The sequence below is a fragment of the Crocodylus siamensis genome, chromosome 7 (genome assembly GCF_052110815.1).
Source record: "Crocodylus siamensis isolate JL-2025a chromosome 7, ASM5211081v1, whole genome shotgun sequence".
Classification (NCBI taxonomy): Eukaryota; Metazoa; Chordata; order Crocodylia; family Crocodylidae; genus Crocodylus; species Crocodylus siamensis.
In genome coordinates, this window is record NC_143401.1 from 72,935,355 (window position 1) to 72,952,528 (window position 17,174).

Genomic DNA, 17,174 nt, shown 5'->3' on the forward strand with positions numbered 1-17,174 from the left:
AACATTAACATATCTATATAATTTTACAGCAGCAAAAAATGAGTAAAACTTTTTGAAAAGCTTATTTTACAGATTTTTCTTCAGAGTAGCAATATCATCACGGAGGTGCTTTTTTAAGAGGAAAAAAAATAAAATGATTTCCAACTCACTGAGAGATCTGAGTCAATTTCCAGGTGTGTCTCCAAAAAATGGCATCTCACACACTTGTTTTATTATTCAACACAAAAACACTGAAGTGTTTCCGACTAATGTGATCACCTTCTTTCTATTTGTATCTGGTTGCTTTAGATAACACAGACAATTTGTGAACAATGTCATTGAATATATATGAGCATGGTATCCAATCATCGAAAGGAGAATGTTTTGCTTATCAGAGTGGATATTCCCACTTTATTTTTAGCAGGCTGGTCTCTACTTGGAATAATTTTTTATACTGAAGTGCTAATTAATAAGCAGCCTGTGAGCATAGGTTCTGCCGATTATGCACACATAATTCCAGGCATAGTTTAATTTTTTTTACTTACATCTCATGGTGTAAAACAAAATTTCTAATATTGTTTTTCATCAAGCTGGTTTTGAGCCCTATGGTTCTTTGTAAGTAAATTATTTCTAGAATAACAGTAACATCAATATGTAAGTTATATTGCTCTAGAAATGTCCTCTTGTAATGTTCATGGGGCACTGGCAGCTGTACAGACTCCATAACATTGCTAATAACATGACTGTAAGCTTCAGAAGAATTTTGTGTTTGAAGCTTCCGCTATCTATACTAGAGAAGCCAAAGCCATTCCCAGACAAAGGTTTTAATTGCAAATGAGAAAATTCTTGCCAGTTGGAGGCTGTTACATGACATACATATTTCCCCATAGGCAGCATGTCAGAGCAAGCAATTAGAATGTGTAAGAAAATCTGCAAAGGAACACAAGACTCCTGCAGCGTCAGGAGTGCAGGTGAATGGGCTGTCGATCACTCATTAGTGGAAGGGTAACTAACAAGAAGACCTAGATTAAAGGAAAAGGGATTTCAGTGCGTGTGCGCGTCTCCTTGACATTAAGGAGATTCATGTGCATTCTGACAGAAGGAGATCCAGGAAATGTCTCTATATACAATAGAATTAACCCTTATTCAATTCTCTCTCATATTTCATATTCCTCAGTGTTCCCAAATAAGTGAATAACATGCCTCTTACTGTTTTTTTTTTTAACTTTTGCGTTGCTATAAATAGTTGTTAACCACATTCACCATTTATCAGATCCAGTCATTGGCTATATGAGTTTTACACAACGCTCAAATTACCATGATTTATATTTTAGAAACAAGTGAGCAGAGTAGGGTGAAGGGACATAGTCAACTAGTCAGTGCACAAAGTGCAACAAACCTTAGCTCCTGCTAAATATTCCAGGCACATCTAAGGGCAGCACACATGCTGTGCTACTGCAGCAAAGCAACATTGATTTCTGTCAGTCATCAGCAAATTATGGCAACACAGCAAATGCAGGAGGCAAGTAGCAAGCATTTTTTGGGGGTTTTATTTTTATTCTTTTTTTTTAGCAATACAGAAATACCCTGTATTACTAAAGAGTTTTACAAAATCACACATTGGCTCTAATATATAAAAAAACCCAAAACAAAAAAAGGCATAGCTTTTGTTTACTATGCATTTATTCTGTATGGCCTATACTTGAAGGCCAGGTAGAGGCATTACGTGTAAACTGGTATAAGTCACGGGAACTTAGTTTAAAGCTCCTGCCTAGTGCAGGGAGGTTGGGACCGATAATCTTGCAAGGTCCCTTCCAGCCCCTTACGATCTATGAATCTATGAACAGAACAGAAGTTCAGTGCACATAGACTGGTTTAAAAATGGTAGATCCTGGTCTAAGATAGACCTGGACAGGTGTAGCATGAGACTGGTTAGGTTGCAGCCAGAGGCCTTTGCACCTCCCCACTCCCTCCTCACATAGAGGTGTGCTAGAACTTGGCTCAGACTCGGCTGCAGATGGTGGAGGGAGGGGAGGGAGAAGAAGGGATCGTTTGTAGCTCTGTATTTTTCTCTTTATACAATGTCCCTAGGCATGGCGGGGATGGTGCTTTGCAGAAGGAAGGATCAGGCCCCTCACTTTGACTTGCAGCAGGTCGGGACAGGGCAAGCAAAGAGAGTAAGCAGCAGCTGCAGGCACCTGTGCCCAGTGTGTGTGGGGCTCAGCGGAGCCATGGCACAGGCACCGTTCCCTGACATCACTCAGCCAGCTCTGCTGCTGCTGCTGCTCTCAGACTTGTCTTTGTTATTCAGGGCTCTCCATCTGACATGGTGGCTGCCTACAAAACACAGAGCCAGGCTCCCCACCACACTTGGGCTGGGATGTGGGGACACACACACATAGCCTCCCCCTCACCCCATACACACACATAAACACATGCACACAGACCCCTGCACTCCTATCCTTAACAGTTTTTAAGTCTTTGCTTCTAGCAGCTCAGGGCTTGTGCTCCCACCCCCTCCCCCCTGCTCCTACAAAGTCCCCTGGGCACAGTGAGGAGTGGGGTGCTGGCGCTCTTCCTCCTGGGTCTTGGGATCACTGGCTGCTGGCCATCTACTCCTGATGAGTGGGGGCAGGGGAAATGCAGCTCCCACTGCATGCACAGGGGCACCCCCACCCTGGTTGGCTTGTCTTCTCTGCATGTGTTTTCATGGGGCGGGCTGTCCAAGAGCAGGCCATTCCATGAACTCCACTTTGGAGGCCAGGGAAGCATAGGAAAGGAGAGAGGGGGATGCAGAGGAAACCCTTGAGTGGTGGGGAAGTTCAGTGTAGGGAAACAAGGGTCAAACCCCCAAGGGCCTGACCCATGGTCCAGCCAAGGCTCCCATTGACCAACAGGACCTTTGGATTGGGCCCAAAAAGCTTTGGAGGAAAGGTGAGTTGAAAGGCAGACTGCTGAGCATGCTGGGCCACATGGATTGAGGCTGCCAGATGCAGTCAAGTCACAAGGACATGGGTGGCAATGGAAAGGGAAGAAAGGGGATGGAGACCTGAGGGGAATCCCCCGCTCCACAGGACAGCCACAGTTGCTCTCAGCTCTCTGGCTCCATCTGCAAACAAATAAGCAAGCCCCACTGCAAGGGGATTGAGGACAAGTCAGGAGTAAGTGCAAATGAGGCTATTAAGACGGTACCCACCCTTTCCCTGCTCCCTGGACAAAGCCCAAGGATCCCCATGATGCCCTGAGTGCGGTGACCATGCCTCCCTTTTCTGGCTGCATGCAGCTGATGGCTGCCTGACAGATGAAAGGACAATGGAGGCAGCCATGGGCCAGGCAGGCAATCAGGATTGCCCGCCCCCAGTCAGCTCTCCTTGGCAATCTCCAGCACACTGGGAGGCAAAGAGGAGTGCCTCCAAGCTGCTGGCCTCGGCCAGTGCAGGCAGCTTTTGTGCTCCCCTCCAAAGAGCAAACTTGTGCTCTGTTTACTCCTGAACTAATGTAATCTCTTTAGAGAAACCTGCATAAGTTAGTTTGAATCCACTTCAGGCTTTCTGAAGGTCCACACCGAGCCATAATTATTAGGGCTGTGCAAAATTTTTCCACCAGTTTTGTTTCGATGTTGTTTTGACCTGTTTCGAGGTCTAAACAGGAAAATTGAAATGGAACAGATATAGTTGAAACAGCCTTGAAACAAAATGAGGCAAATCAAAACGTTTTGCCGTTTTGATGCTGTCTCGATGTTTCGCCCATGGACTATAATGGGGAAGGACAAAATGGCCTATAACTTTGTCATTTCTGGCTTGATTTGGATGAAACTTACACGTGTGGTAGTCCCTTCCGAGGGCATGAAGCCTGCCAAGTTTCAAGGAGATAGGTGCAGGGAGTTCAGGGAAACCGTACCCCAAAGACCATATGTGACATTTTTTCACAATAAGAAAAAGACACAGATTTCCTTTCAGGGTGTCCTGACCAGTAGCAGGGGACTACTGCATGAAACCTTCAAAAGCCAGGGGGTGGTAGAGAGAACAAGGGGCAACCAAGTGTGCTACAGCAGTGTTTCTCAAACTTTTTTCTACCAGGACCCATTTGTAAACATTAGTGGCCAATCCCGACCCAGTGTCCCTCACTCCTGATCTGCTGCCCTCCACCCCCTGGCCGCAGCCCCATGTGGGGGCATGGCGGGAGGATGGTATGTGGGACATGGAGGGGCCCCAAGCAGCCCCTAGCAGGCTGGAACTCTGCCAGCCTGCGAGGTAAAAACCAGTTTCCTGTGTTTTTCTCCTTTAAAGGAAAATCCATTATTAAAGTTTGTTTGTGGGCCCCTTTTGATATATTCTTGCAGCCCACTTTTGGGTAGTGACCCATGGGTGGAGAAACATAGTGCTAGAGCAGTGGTTTTCAATCTGTGGCATGTGGACTCCAGTGGGTCTGCAGACTATATCTAAGGGGTCTGCAAAAGCTGACTGTGATCAATCAAAAGTATGTGAATACCCATACTTACAATTTAAAGGTGTCCACACTTTCATTTGAAATTTCCAAACGGGTCTGCACTTCCAGTCAACATTTTTTAGGGGTCCAGAAAGGACAAAAGTTTGACAACCGCATCCAGAGGAACAAGAAGGTTTAGGGCCAATGGCGAAGTGAGTTTATAGTAATTGTATCACTGGAGTGGAGTTCAGGAGATCTAAGTTGAATTCCCAGCTCTACCCAACTTCCTGAGCAACAAGGTAAGTTAGCCTTCCTGGAGCTCTATGCTGCCACCAGCTAAACTGCTACCCAAAGTAGCTCTGGTATCTCTATACTGCAGTGAAGACATACTGTACATTTTCCCCATTGCTTATTAACCCTTCCTATTCTTTCCCTCTCCAAACTCAACTTCCTCATTCTTTCCTTCTGATGCTACCACCTCAAACCTCTCTTTCTCTCTATCTCCTTCTCTTCCTCTTCCCTAGAGATTCACTGATATCTGTTCACAATGGGTAGTGTCAATCACCCTATGTGCTGCTAGTTTGGGGGCTAAAAAAACAACTTTTGTCAGAGCTATGCAATTGCAATTGTGATCACAGTGGCAGCAGCAACCAGAAGTTGCCATGCATGGAAGCTGCCCCAGGTACCCTGCTGAGTAACAGAATAATGAAAGGCCTCTCCCTGGTTTGCTGCTGGCCAGGTCCTTGATGGCCAGGAACAACAACTAATTTTCCCACAGCTTATTGAATGTGGAAGACTGGAACTGGGATGCAGGCAACCCTAGAAGTGCAGATTTGTATGACCTTACAGCCTTCTAATTTGTGCATGTACGTTAGACAAAGGCCAAATTACACAATACATATACATGTTCATTTGCATACGTGGATATAAGCATTTATTTTTTTCTTCTGAATGCTCAAAAGTCTGTGGGCAAAAAAGAATTGGTGTAGCTGACAAAAGTTAATCTGATTCAGACCAAATGAGAATCTGGCCCTTTATGTGCAAAATGACAAACACTAATAAAGAAGCCAAGGCCTCCTTAAGTATTTGATCCTGAAAGCTCAGGTTTAATCTGAAGATGTGATTGTTAGGTATACATGCCTTTGAAAAAATTGAATGAGAATGTTATTACAATAGGGGGATATATGTTTTCAAGCTACACGGAGATCTTCCCAGCCCACCCCACCCTGCACAGATCTGGGGGCACACTTCCCCCGCCACCCTGTGCTGTCCCAGACAAGTGACAGCAGCAGCAGTGGGAGCCACCAGACCAGCAGGCAAGCGCCAGACCAGTGACTTTCAGACCAGTGGTGCGCAGAAATGGGAGCCACTCCCCAGGCCCACCCCTGAACCCCCCGGATGAGCTGCAGCTCCATCCTGTGCCTGCTCCACCCTGTCTGGGCAGCACTTGCCCCTACTCCAGCCCCACTCCTCCCTCACCACAGGGGCCTTGATCTGCGCCACCACACACCTTCCTTCCCCTTTCCCCTCCCACCATACCAGACTTACCAGCTGCAAACAGCTCTCCAAGATGCTGAGATGGTATTGAAAATCAGATCAGTATTGATATGCCTCCTTAAAAATCATCTATCGATATCAGCCCCAAAAATCTTTATCAGTGCACCCCTAACAATTATTGACATAGATGTATATCTCCATACCGGTCTCCTTTAACAAACATTAGACAAGTAATGGATAGGGCTTGTGGCACACTATTGCAGTGGTGTTCAACCTTTTTGGCTGGTAGGCTGGATGGGCAGTGCCCAGTCCCTCCACAGGCTGGATGCAGTAGGGCCCCATCTGACAGTGTAGAGGGGGGAGGGGAGTAGCCCAGCTCTGATCCAGCTGCGTGGTGGAAAGGTGCTTGGTCCAGCCCCAACCTTGGTCCATGGAAGGGAGAGGCCATGACCTGGCCCTCATCAAGCCCTATGGAGGGGAGGGAGGGGAGGCGGAGTGTGCCCTGGCCCTGAACCAGCTGTGCAGGGGGATGTCTAGCCTCATGGGAGGAAGGGGATGTGGCCCTGCCCTCAACTGGCTGGGCAGAGGAAAAGGGGCATGGTTTGGCCCCACAGGGAGATGAAAGGGAGCATGGTTTGGCCCTGTAGGGAGGAGGGTGTGCAGCCTGGCTCCAACCCATCAGTGTGGAAGCAAGGGTGTGGGACTTGGCGCCAACCTGGTTATGCGGGAGGAAGAGTTCTGGCCCAAATCTGACCTGATCTGTAGGGCTTAGGATTTTGGCAGTGAGGAGTGATGACTGAAACCAGAGTAACTGCCAATGCTTCCCCACCACCAAATACCCCAAGCCCTGGGAAGCCCCGCAGTGTGGATTCTAAGGGTCTGTAGGCCGGTTTTGGCCCATGGGCTGGAGGTTAAGCACCCTTACTCTATCCCATTTGGGATTCCACAATACAGATTTATGACAGAGCAACTTTCTATTCCATTTTAAGTATCACAGGCTGCATACAAGCAGTCATTTTTAGCAGCATAAAATTTCTACTAGTAGAAATGATTCTGGAAGAGGGAGTAGTATAAGAAATCAGCCTGCAATTGCCCCCTTTCTGCTGATCCTTGCATCTTCCTGAGACTGGGGTAATCCTGGTCTAGAGAAGGCAAGGACTCCTCTCATTTCCAGAGGGACTGGAGCAGGATGGTAAAACCCCCTGCCCACTTCTCACACTGGGGGTTCCAGTGTGTATAGAAAGCAGGGGCTTGTGCTGCTGCTCCCTTCCTCAGCTTCCAGAGCCCAGGCGCCAAGTGGGCAAAGCCTCTTACACACTTCGCATTCTGGGGAACCTGGTGTATGAGGAGCTAGAAAGGTGCAGCTGCTCTTTTCTTCTCTTCCCACCTGCAGGAAAGGCAGGAGCAGCTCCCCCCACCCAGTTCTCCAGACTGGGGTGACCCCAGTTTCTGGAAGGTACAAGGGACTTTCCCACAATTCCACTCTTACTGGTCTCTGGGAGGACTTACGCCACAGGAAACTGTGTGAGTGTTCATTCTCCTGGAAGAAATTCTCCTGGAAATGACTTCTAACTGGCTGTAGTTCAGTTATTTTCTTCCCAGAACTGCCAGTTTTCGTCTGGAAGAAAGAGCATGAACACTTGTATATTTGTGGTTTCTACCAAGAGAATGGTGAGTCTGGACATGGCCACAGTGATGCAAAGAACTGTAGCAGAGGCCAGGATTTAACTCAGTGGTAATAGCAATAGTTACCTAATCACTAGAGCTAGTTGCTTGCAATCACATGCTCTCATGTCTATTTGCTGGGATCATGTTTTTGTTCCTTTGTTTGCTATTTTGCAACATTTTTGTGAAACAGTTGGTGCCTGCTCAAATGATGGGAAAAATCAAGCAAACATAGGTATTCATATTTTAAAAAGCACATCATGTATGCAACGCTTAGTGTTTGTTATCCTCTACTCATCATTTAAATATTGAAAGGTTTCAGTCATCTCATCAAGTCTCACTACTGTGTGATTTATGCGACTGGTCACTCAACAGGAATACAAAATGGTTGATATTTAGTTTACTATTAAAACAACCTGAAAATTGGTCATCTGAAATATCTAGTGACAGTGGTGAAGAAGAAATACTGAGTATATGAAGCCATTTGAAGACATCACTGTACAGAGAAATCAGCCTTCATATTGCATACAGGAATTTTTACCATGTTTTCTATTCTTTTGTTACTCCATTATTTGTAATGAGCTAAGACAATCAACAGTAAAATGGGCAATTTAGAAATCTTAGCCTCCTACTCCTTTCACCTGATATTTGCTGAACTCCCACATTTCTTCAATATTTTATCACTCCCTAGGGAAGTGAGAAGTGTCAGCCATGTGTCTGTAAACATACAGCGTCTGGTAGTGATCAACAAAAGATTTTCCTTTCTTTGCCTATATTAAACAAAACAGATTGGAATTCTGCATGATCCTACAGTAATAAGCTAAAAGATCCTTTAAATGATGGCTGGTGGCTAGAATTTTCCTTAAACTATGCTGATTTTAAAATCCAGTCTCTACTGCAGCCCACTTAAATGGCAGGTTTTAGGGATTTTTAAAATCCCCTTAAAAAGGGTTTCTATTTGAACTATAAACACCTTCTTTTTCTGGTCAACTTACATATATTATGAAATGTACTGTGCTATTATACGAGTTCAGATATTAGGTCCTGTCATGCATGCACTGCAGTCCAACCAATCTCATTTTATTAACATGACAAATGGGGCCTCTTGATATGCATGTATAACTGTTAACAGATATTGCATATGTATATTGGAGGGAAGACTAGATCATAAGTATGTATTTGTATCCATGTTAAGTATTTTTATGCTGTTTATAGATCTGCATATCAAAATATAATAACCAAGCTCGACTAAAAAAATAGCAGTTCTTTAAAAGGAGGAAATTCATATGTCTGCTTACTAGAATGTGAAATGCCATTTTTATCTTCTATCCTCGTTTTTCTTCAGCTACTGAGCCAGGGACAGCTTGACTGAGTGAAAGTTGTGTTTTTCTGGAGATCAGCACATGCGGACCTTCCAGACAAAAATAGCCCATACCATATGTGCAAAAAATAATAATAAAAAGAGCCCCACATAAACACACTGTGGATGTAGAAGCTATAATTTTCACACTTGACTGAACAAGTTGTCAGTAAAATAATTTTCCATATCACCATAAACTTTTCCCCATTCTCTAAAAGCTGTACACATTTTTCCAATATTTCAGATAGGGATAGATAGTATGAATGAGGGAAGACATTGATGAAATACATTATCACTCCCGAAAAATCACAGAAACTAGAAGTGTGCACAGAGACCATATATTAAATACTGAAGAGCTGTGATAAAAGCTACTTTAAAATGTACTATATCTAGTACGAAAGAGAAATTACTGAGTAAAAATTTGTAACACCAGGTATAAAACCTCTGTCTTATAAAATTACATTTTGAACAAACTATAGAACAGCTGCCACAACTTAAAAGTAATAAATCTTGTGTAAAAGAACTTTGTAACAGGAGAAGCAAAAAAAAATTGACCCAATGACATCATCTTTTATCTGAAGCCTTCTGTACCCAGCAAATGCCTTTCTTCTCTAGTATCAAGTTCAGCTCAATACTAATATCATCCTTTTAATTTCCAGGCAGATATTGCCCTATAATGGTAAGATATATCCATTTTAACACTAAAGTTGTCTCATCTATAAATAGAAACTATTTTATTTGGTCATTGCATTTACAGATGCATGCAGACATATTAGTTTGGGATGGGGATTGCACTTAGTCCTATGTTGTGTTGGTTAGTATTGGGATAAATGTCTTTCACAAAAAATCCCTTACTTCTATTGTAACACAAAGTGGGGAAATAACCAGTGAATATTTGAGCATTACACTAGAAGTCTTTCCTTATTCCTAACCATACAGACCAATTATAGTCTTCAGGTATGTTCACAGTACAGATAATGAAACATATCTGAGCTAATTTTAAATTAGGTAGATTAAAATTTCTATAGGTTCTGGTGAGAGTATAGCCACAGCAACATGGAAATCATCCGAGTCTAGATGGCCAAGGTTTTAAGGGTCTGGTGGATATTGGAGCCCTTGCTAAAACTTATGCTGTCAATGGCTGCTCAAGTTAGATAATTTAAAACTAGCCTGGGTATTTCTGCATAAGTTACAGTTTCAGCTTTGGCTTGTTGGGTAGATCCACCTCTTGAATGGTGGAAGTAACATACCTGAGCAGGTAAGGGTTAGGAAAGGAAGTAAGATAAGTCTCCTGAAGGGTTTACTGTGTTTCTGTGTTATGAATGTGGTCAGATACAGTGAAGGCAATGGACACTTCTGGATTTTAAAAAAGCCCTATGGATCTGTGAATTAGAGGAACTAAATAGTTGGAAAAATTGTTCTTTGTAAGTTTGGGGGCACAAACACCCTTCTATGAAAATGCATATGTGTGACGATGAAGTTCAGAGATGATGGGAGGCAATAGGATTGCGCTGAACATTAGAGTAACGGGCGGGGGTGCAATAGAGGCTTTTGTGATCACAGAAGAAATGGAAGTTGCTGCTTCCGCTCTTCTCTGAGCACCTGGCATCCCTACACTGCTTATGCCGAGCAAAGAGTTTTTATAGTATGACCTATTGGGCTGTGAAAGAAAAAGCAGCTCCACGTTTTTGTCATTTAAAAGAGCAAAGAAAGTCCCTTTGAAGATGCACCATATGACAGTAGAAAAGGTGACTATTAGGTCTGTTTCATGTCCAGTTATTCTAAGTCTCTGTAAAATAAAATAATGTTACAAGTTATTATCATTACAAAAAAAAATACTTTGTGTATGCAAAATACCTTAGCAATTATACTTCATAAATGGTGTTGGATGGGTATATTGCCTGCAAATAGCAATAGTTTATTAACACATGATCTAATTAGAAATGTACAAGTACTAGAGATAAAAAGCATAACCTTATGTCTTTTTCATGCCTGAGAATACTGTTAAGTGAAATAATGTTAACTTACATTTTTACAAAACATTTTTTGTTTTGCTGCTTTAGTCACAGATATAGGCAGATGCTTGTTCATTCAACTGTGTGGGGATTATTCCAAGGTTTATGGTTTAATGGATCATGAGCATTAACATGTTAATATCATCTGTGCCACTCAATAAGTAACCTCTTAGAAATGGTTAGTTGTCCCATTTTGTAAACATTAAATGGTGCATTTTATATTTTCTATAAGCTTTTATCACCTGCATTTCTGCATGTTCTGATGAAGTGAGCTTCAGACCATGAAAGCTCATGATTAGATCTATACCTACACACCTACATACTTTGGTTAGTAAAGTGCAAATCTCTCTGCTTTCTGCATGCCATTTAAGCATGTATAGTATTAAATGTTGAAGAAGAATGCACCAGGAAAATTATTATCTGTCTATAATGAATATATGACATTACTTTAAACCAGGGGTGGGCAAAATATGGCCCATGGGCCAGATCCACTCTGTGGAGGGACTTTGTCTAGCCCACGGTGGGTCCCTTAGTCCCACCTGGCCCAGATGCTATCTGGCTCATAGTGTATCCTACCGCCTCCTGGGCATGCAGCAGGGGGTGACCCTGCAGCTGGATTGCCTTTCAGCATCCACTTTTCCTTCTTGCTGCAGCCTCCCAGAGCCTGCACCTGGGCTGCCCTGTGGCTCCTCTGCACTGCCACCACTGCCCTGCTGGGTAGCCTGGAAGCAGTATGCAGAGCAGCAGCTTCTGCCTGGCTGCCACTGCCACTGCTCAGCATCAGTGAGCGAGTCTGGAGCAGGCATTGGATGGGCAGGGGTCAGGGCTATGTGCTGGTTCTGCCTGGTCTGGAGCTGGTCCACTCCACTGGGGAGAGTCCGGAGTGGGCACGGGGTTGAGGCTATGTGCACAGGTCCCCACATGGATTACATGGACTTAGAGCCTAAAAAGAAAAGGCCCTGATCCAGGGAAGCCCTTAAGCATATGATTAACAGTATAAATGAATGTAAAAAACCTGATTTAAGACCACTGGACTACACATGTTTCATCTAAGCATATGTTGAAGTGTGTTACTGGACTACAACCAAAACTCATGCCTATGCTCTTGGGATATATGTGAGTCTTTAGAATTTCCCTTTTCACGTAAAACTGTTGCTACAGTGTTCTGTTGCCATTGTAGTATCTATTATTTCAAAGCTGACTTTATATTTTTCAGCAGGTCTAAGTGTAACATGATAAACTGTAATTTTACCTGTTAAAGAGAAAGAATATCAATTTTTATTTGAAAAGAGAACATTGGCGTAATACAAAATTACCTTCTAAAGCTAATTTGTGCTGACTATGCATGGATTTGTTTTCTATTCAGCAGTTAACCCTGCAGTGATGCAGTGGGATGTTTTCTGCAAGTAATTATGAAGATCCATAATTTGACTCAGAAATGAAAATGTGTACCTAACAGCAATAAGCAACTTCAAAGGTTTTTTCTTTTCTTTTCTGTTCTTTTTTTAAAGGCTTAATCTCTTTGCAAACTCATCTGAATGGTCTTTCGGCAGAACCTATTCTTGCCCACAATGACTACTTCAAAAAGTATTTTTTTCTCAAATGGCGAAATAATTATTTGTTGTTTCTGACATGACCTTTGTTTAAATGACTTAATAATATGTTGTACATAAATCACACAGCTTTTACCAGCCTGTTGTGATTCCATTAACAGTTCAGAACTGGATGTCTGCCATGGCCTTTACATAAACATGAAATCCCCTAATGTGGAACAGCAGCATCTGCATCGTACAGAAAAAGAAAGCAATGCCTATGTATTTTAGGCCATATACCAGACTGCTCTAAAATTTAAATTACACCAATACATAATACATACACACACTTAAAATGTGTGTCAATGCTGTATCTGAAGTTTTCAACACTGGAGGCTCCTCCAAATCCTGGTTCCTTCTCTGCTAAAATTGCGCTTTCTAAGGCCATGAATTTTTTCACCGCTTGAAATGTTTCTGGGAGAGGGAGCAGTATTCAAGTGCAACTCAAGTATTCAAGCAAATTCAAGTGCAACTGTCCCCTCTCTCCTGCTCCTTGCACTTTCCTCAGACCAGGGTGAGAAAGTGTGTGAATCAGTGGCTGCTCTATTGTGAGAAGTGGGTGAGAAGCACTCAGCTTCCAGTTCCTGGAAGTCATCTGAGCAGCTGTACAAAGCGCCCAACTGCTGCTCACACTGCTAACTCTGGCATGAGCAGTGGATGGGGAACAACAGACAGCTGCTTCTCTCCTCCCCTCCTGGTCTGCAGGAAGAGATAAGCAGCTTCTCCCTGTGCCCTCTTGAAACCATGGTGACCCTGGTCTAGGGAAGGCATGGGAGCCTTTTTGTGCCGCTGGATGACTGCTGGGACCAAAGTTGACCCTAGTATCAGGAAGGCATAGGAAGCATTTTCTGGCTGCTCAACTCACCCTGGTCCCTGGGAGCAGTCAAGTGGTGGGGAAATGTACAGGAATTTATTCTCACAGGAGAAATTCTCCCAGGAGTGAGCTCTGCTGGATTAAAGATTGATATTTTTCTCCAAAAACCACCATTTTTGTTTTGGGAGAAATTGTGTGAATACCTGTACACTTGTCGTTTCTACTGGGAAACTGGTAGAAGCATAACACCTGTGCATAGCCTAAGTATGCTTAGAACTTAATAAAACAGACACTTAGAGAAACATTATGAGAAAACTAAAAATGTGTACCTACGAGTAATTCAATGTGTAAAAAAAACAAACACCATGAATGGTATTAGATGGCTTTCTGAGGAGGAAAAAAACAACAGTGAAGGTTATTTATGGCAATCAACTGCTTAACTTACTGGGTATAGAAAGTCAAATCCTAACCAACATTTGTTGACTGATTCCACAATTCCCTACAGCTTGCCCTCATTACTTTCATCTCCTTTGTCACTTATATTTCCACAGTATAAATACACTCATCCCTTAATTTTCAGAAGCCCCAATACCTTCAGCTCCAACTGACATACTGGAACAGTTGATATTCAGTGCCTCTGAAGCTCATGATATAAGCCTCTAGAGATGGGTATGTGGAGAAAAACAGTACATAATCTCATCACCGCCCTTTGTAATTTACAGAAGGCATAAACCGACACTGAGGAGTGGAATGTGCACACATTCACCGGTACCAGGAGCTGTACCAGAAACCTAGTCTAAGTAACTTGGGGTGGGGATAAAAACAGCACTCATAAAAATCCTTGCCTCTTATGTTTTTCCTGGACCATTATGATTATAATGTCACTCCAACACTACCAGAATGATTTTAAAGACTTTTTTCCTTTAGTATTTTCACGCTCTCCAAAAGATGCAGAGAAAGGGAGAGAATAAGCAGCAGAGATAGAATAATGCTAACATAAGTCTTCTGAAGCTCCTAGCACAGATGCAAATAAAAGTATATCAAGGAAGGTATTTCATCATCCAAGAAGATATTTTAAACTAGTTCTGTCTCACTGTGAGAAAGTCTCAAGAAAATCATTTTCTTTTTTCTAAGCAACATTTCAAGTTGAAGTCACTAGAAGAAAAAGGGAAGAGCAAACTCAGTTATCACCAGTAACTTTCATAGACATTAGGGCTGGAAGGGATCAGAACATCATTGAGTCCAGTCCCATGGCCAAAGGGCAGGAAGTCAGCTGGGGTCATAGGATCCCAGCAAGATAAGCATCCAATTTGCTCTTGAAGGTATTTAATGTAGGTGCTTGAACCACCTCCGATGGCAGGCTGTTCCAGACCTTGGGGGCTCAGACAGTAAAGAAATTCTTTCTTATGTCCAGCCTGAAATGGTCTTGTAGTAGTTTATGACCATTCGACCTCGTCAGCCCTTGGGGTGCTCTGGTGAACAAACATTCCCCCAGATACTGGTGGTCACCCCTGATAAACTTATAGGTGGCCATCAGATCACCCCTGAGGCTACGCTTTTCCAGGCTAAAGAGTCCCATGTCTCTCAGCCTGTCATCGTAAGATCTGTTTTCCTGACCTCTGATCATGCGCATGGCTCTCCTCTGGACTCTCTCAAGCTTCTCCACATCCTTTTTGAATTGTGGAGCCCAAAACTGGACGTAGTACTCCAGCTGCAGCTTCACCAAGGCCAAGTACAAGGGGAGAATGACCTCCCCGGATTTGCTCGAGAAGCATCTATGGATGCAAGCCAGCGTTTTGGTCACTTTACTAGCCGCAGCATTGCATGAAAGGTTCATGTTTATCTTGTAGTCAATGATGACCCCCCAGTCTCTTTCTTCTGCAGTGCTAGCCCGTGTAGCACTGCTGAGCCTATAATGATGCTGCAGGTTTTTCTTCCCAAGGTGGAGAACCGTGCATTGTTCAGTGTTAAACACCATCAGGTTCTCATCTGCCCATTTACTGAGCCTGTCCAGGTCTGTTTGTTTGGTGTCATCGGCGAACTTGGCCAGTCCACTTCTAACTCCAATGTCCACACCATTAATGAAGATGATGAACAATATGGGTCTAAGGTGTTCCTTCACGAGGTCAGCATTAGTGGAGGGCAGGGCATCTCCCTCACCCAGACCGCCCTGTCCTGTAGCAGGCATGGGCGTCGCATGGGACTGATGAAAGACTGACGCAAAGTACCCATTTAATAGGCTGGCTTTTTCCTGGGCATCAGTTGTCAGTTGCCCCATCTGGTTCAGTAGGGGTCCAATGTTGCCCTTGCTTTTCCTCCGGCTCCCCACATATCTGAAAAAAGATTTTTTATTGTCCTTGATGCTCAAAGCTAGTTGAAGTTCATTTGCAGCCTTGGCTTTCCTGGTTTGCTCCCTGCAGAATAAACTTAATTTATTCTCAGCTACAATTGAGTTCTATTTTCCATGAAGTAGCATCAACCTTCTTCCTTGAGCACCATGGCTCAACATCTTACCATCCTAGATAGCAGGAGCCCACAGCTCTCACTGAAATCAATTACATTAAGGTGAATGGGAACTGAGGGGACTCAACATAATGAAGGAAGTACTCAGGACCTGGTAAAGTGATGGCTTCATGTAATTTTCTTAATATAGTTAGATAAGCTGCTTCTTTCACACAGGAATGAAGGGGGGTTGGTTTTCAAAGGCAATGTAGCAATTGTCTGCTTCTCATAATTTTGAACATAATGGCCCCCTTTTATGCTAGGGGCCATTAACATGGATTTTTCATGTAACCTGGTAAGTGATATTATGTTAGCCATCCTTACACTACAGTGCTTTAGAAACATACACCAGAAAAGGTTCTAGCTCTGCCCAGGCTGAGATGTCCCATTAGACTAAAGAGGTTAAGGCAAGTCAATTTATGTAACCAATAGCACATAAGGGAGAGGTATATCTAGCACCACATGTAGCAGTCTGTGATTCCCTAGCTCTCACTCAGCTGGGGCTAGTCTATAACGCATGTCTAGAATGAGGCTTAAACTTGAACCTGTGGATTCAGAGCAGGATGGCTTACCCTCCTGACACCATGTCTCTCCACATGAATAGATCAATCCCCTAGCAAAGTTTGACAAAAATAAGGATGTAGAAAACTAAATTCACTGTTGGTGAACCAGCAACCCCACCTATTTCAGTGGACTTACCAGATAGTGTGGTCCAGGAGGGGAGAGACTGTTGGCACTTTACTAATCCTGTTGGTGTGTAGGTATTGCAAATAATTCATTTGCTCTGCACCTATGCTCTTTTGTGGTGTGATTTCATCATTTTTTGCAAACCAAGCAAGGTCAAGTCATTTCAGGGCTTGGCTATGAAACTGGGAATAAAAAAACTAGGTGCTTCAAAACAGCTGGCACTGACTATACACTGAATCAATTCATAGCATGAGAGGGCATTGCATAGCTGAAGAGAATAATAAAAGAAAGTACAATGGTAATTTTTACAAAAGCAGAGAGGTTTTCCTGTACTCCATGCCCTTGGGCTTTGCTTACATGGTAGTTAAGGGATACACATCCCAACACACAGTCAAGCAAAAAAGCTGTGCATTTAAGTGCCAGATTCAGTGAATGGTCATGCATAGTGCCAAGATCTGTTTCAATAATTAGACTTATTTTTTGCAGTACTTACCTTAGAACTACAAATATACATTAACCATTATTAGGGGCAAAACCAAATGCTATACAAAGCAAATTCAACTTTAACATCTCTTAAATTATGCTCAAGACATGCAAAGAAGTTAGAGATCCTGTTTGAATAAGCATCCAAGTGT

General features: G+C 43.2%; 1 protein-coding gene across 1 annotated transcript in view; it reads right to left on the minus strand.

Annotated features, from left to right (window-relative positions):
• JAKMIP3 (Janus kinase and microtubule interacting protein 3) overlaps nt 1-17,174 on the minus strand; it is a 195,919-nt gene that overhangs the window by 99,765 nt on the left and 78,980 nt on the right. The gene's annotated exons all lie outside the window — the stretch shown is intronic.